A 4098-nucleotide genomic window follows, 5' to 3' on the forward strand; every position below is an offset into this window, starting at 1 on the left:
CATTTTAGCATAAATCTTGGAGGTGGTTAACTGAGGTAACATGGCTTTTGTCACTCAGTTAATTCGAGTTGGAGGCCTTGGGTTTAGCTAAGCATGAGTGATTGCTAATTTGTAGCAATCTAATTCAGTTAAATAGAGTTATTTTTAGTTAAACTAGTTCTTACTGTTATAGGAACTATTGGAAGGTCAAGTTGTGTAGTGTGACTTCAGTCACACTGAGCGATCATCTAGTTAACTAATCAATCAACCCAAAATAATTGTTTCATACAGAGAACTCGAGCTACCCAGTGGAGATGATGATTCCAAGGCAATGTACTATCAGTTGTGGGCTATTCCGATGTGTACAGGTGGTGCATGCAATTAGAGATCAACCTAAAGGAATTACACAATTCAAATTGGGGAATTTCCTAATTAGTAGGGGCCTAATTCCTCAATGAATAACGCAAGGAAATATGAGCTTGGAGGAATTGAAAATTGTCTAAGTGTTGGCCAGAGTCAGTTAGTGAGGCAGAGGGATAGACTATACACTTGCAAGTTGTGCTAAAGCTGAGCAAACCTGTGTATTCATCTTTATTATTTGGTTAATGCAATACAAATAGGAAGGGGTTTTGAGCAGTTGCTTTCCCTTAGCTAAATCTCCGTGTATGTGTGATGTTTTGTTTTGCATGTTTATGATTTGAGTTCTAAATTGTGAATTAGATTCCGCAAAATAATAGAGTAGCTTTGAATCTTGTGACAGTTTCAAATATACACATAATTTCTACATATTCTTAAGGGTAAATCATTTATCACAGTTTCAAATATACACATAATTTCTACATATTCTTAAGGGTAAATCATTTATGTCATTGCTTTTGACATTAATCTATTACTTAACCAACCTGATGAGTGATGTTATTCTTCAAACTACTAAATTAGATCCGACCAATAAAAGAGTTTGTTGCAAGAAACTCATAATGCATAATCATAACTCTAATAATCTAATTATAACTAACATTAAATATATCATTTCCATTTCCATATTACAAACTTGAAACTAAATCTACAAATAAAAATTAACAAGCAAGAAGGACAGATGAGACTAATAAATAAACATGTTGCTATGCACATTTTTAACAACACAAACATTTTTAATTTTTTTATATATATTAAAAAACAAATTTCAATTTTAATTATTGGTTATACTACATTAAACTCAACGATTCAAAGAAAAACATTGCCTTCAAAGGATACCATAAATGCCTCTACGTATTATAAAGAAGTAATTACCAATTCTTACAAAACTAAAATCACACTGTACAAGTACTCCATAGGTTGCCACACAGCTTTTCAAACTTAGTAATAAAGTTTCACTTTAAATAGTCATTTAAAGAACATGACAGAGCAATAAAATCTTAAGGAAGAAAAGAAAGAGACAAAAGGCACCTAGATACCCTGAACACCGAAAAGAAGAATGGATCTACATCCCCGCAACCTACATAAAGTATGGTACACCTCTCCTCATTGTCAAGATAATGTATTCAAATAAAAGTATAAATGGTTTAATGTGTTATGTTATTGGAGATTATAATAACTAGATATTATGAAAGTAACTTTCTAGTTAAATATGCAGGAGAAAGTATCTATTTAAAAAAATATGGGTTAAATTATATGTATATTAAACATCGTAAAGGTGGATATTTAAATAAAATTATATAAAGGAATTTTTTAAAATCAGTATATATTTATTTTAAATATGGATTTAATAATATAAGTGGGGAGGAATCCAATTTTTTAATGTTTATTTTTTATTTTATTTTTTTTAATATATATTTTTTAGATTTTTAAAGTTTTTTATTTTAGTAACATGAACAAAATTTCAATTTTGATGACTAACGAACAACGTTACACCTCATATTGGGCTCTAGAATGAGCTTTTCGGCTCAATAAAAAAATATTTTAAATATAAAAAATTTGATTTTTGGGGTGCAATTTAGTTGGTGGATATGAAATATTGTGTAAACTAAAATATTCAAGGTTCAAATTCGCTGAAACAATCTAATGATCTAGAGATACCCTTATCACGGACGACTCTTTGTGAGGCTAGTATGAGCAGTGCAAGATACCAATTCCTCTTGTTAAAAAAAATGCAAAAAAAATTGATTATTTTTTTTTTATTTTTTTATTTTTTTTTTGGGGCTAAATGAATAAAATTTCAACTTTGATGACAGAGACAACGTTATACATTATATTGAGTTGTAGAATGAGCCTCTAGTCTCAATAAAAAATAATTTAAACGTAATTTTTTTTTTTTTTTTTTTCAGTGCAATTTAGTTGGTGGATATGAAATATTGTGTAAACTAAAATATTCAAGGTTCAAATTAGTTGAAACAATCTCATGCTCTAGAGATACCCTTATCACGCGCCACTCTTTGTGAGGCTAGTATGAGCAGTTCAAGATACCCTTGTTACACAAATTGTAAAAATATTGACTTTTTCTTTAGATTTTTTTATTTTGGTCTAGATGAATAAAATTTGATGATAGACTAACAACGTTACACATTATATTGGGATGTAGAATGAACCTCTCCACTCAATACACAATAATATTCAACGTTCAAATTCAATATTCAACGTTATTCAACGTTCAAATTCGCTGAAACAATCATGCTCTGGAGATAATATAATGGGATGTAGAATAAGCCTCTAGGCTCAATACACAATAATATTCAAGGTTCAAATTCGCTGAAACAATCTTATGCTCTAGAGATACTATAACGGGTTTTAGAATGAGCCTCTCAGCTCAATACACAATAATATTTAAGGTTCAAATTTGTTAAAACAATCTCATGCTTTACAGATACTCTTATCACATGAAACAATCTCATGCTCCAGAGATACTATAATGGGTTGTAAAATGATCCGCTCAATACACAATAATATTCAAGGTTCAAATTGGTTGAAACAATCTCATGCTCTAGAGATACTCTTATCACACACGACTCGTAAGGCTAATATAAGCAGTTCAAGATACCAATTCTTCTGGTTAAAAAAATGCAAAAATTTAATGAATTCTATTAATTCTTAATATACAAATTATAAAATTCTATTAATACTTTTGGTCTTTATATAGTTATTATAATTTCTTTTAGGTGATTTTTAAAATTAAACATTTTTATCTTATAAAATGCACAGAAATCATTTTAAAAAATGATGCAACTTGATATTTGGGGGAACAAAGAAAATGAACCCATTTGCAAACTTTAATTTCCTAAAATTTTCTTTACATAATTTGGTTGTCAATATATTAATGTATTTGAAAATTTATAGTTAATTATAATAAATAATTTTAGTTTTATAAGTCAAAGAGTAATAATTAGTAATATTGATTTTGTGTATAGGATTAAGTTTAGTTATTATTTGAAGGGATGATTGGATTATTATAGTTTTAATAATGATATTAAGAGATGATGATTATTTCGCATATATTATTTAGGTTTAGGTTATTTTTTAATTTTGGAGAAGATTTTAAAGTGTTACTAATTAGGTAAGTTGAAGTGTATTTGTTATAAGTTTGAAATTTTTTCAGGCATATTTTCCAGTGGAATTTGTCTAGAATTTGCAAAGAATTTGTTGGAATTATAAGTTTGAGTAGTGAATTTTTTGCTGTATGAGTGTCTCAAGGATTTTTCAGATATTGATAGAATCAAAAACACATTTTAAACAACAAAAGATTATAATTTGACCAAAATTATTTGGCAAGATTCCTATCAAAAACCCTAAAACTTATAATAATTAAACAACACCACTAATTTAAAAAAAAAAAAACCAAAAAAACAACCTCAAGATTTTAAAAATTATAATAAAAATAATTATCTTTATTATAATTAATTATTAAATTATAATAAATTTTACCCTTTAAACTTCGGTGTCATCTAATAATAGGCCACCTCAAAACATAGCCAAAACCACAGTGTGTGACCTGCTTATACAAATATATAAAATTCCAAAAAAAAAGGAATTTTGAAACTTATTAAAAAAAGAACCATTCAACCTTTACGGACCAACCAAGCTCGCTCTGGCTCCCTCGAAAAGAAAACGTAAAAATGAAAATTAAAA

This window comes from Pinus tabuliformis, chromosome Q (genome assembly GCF_031772625.1).
Source record: "Pinus tabuliformis cultivar Carrire ecotype Pingquan chromosome Q, CPIR1, whole genome shotgun sequence".
NCBI classification, from domain to species: domain Eukaryota; kingdom Viridiplantae; phylum Streptophyta; class Pinopsida; order Pinales; family Pinaceae; genus Pinus; species Pinus tabuliformis.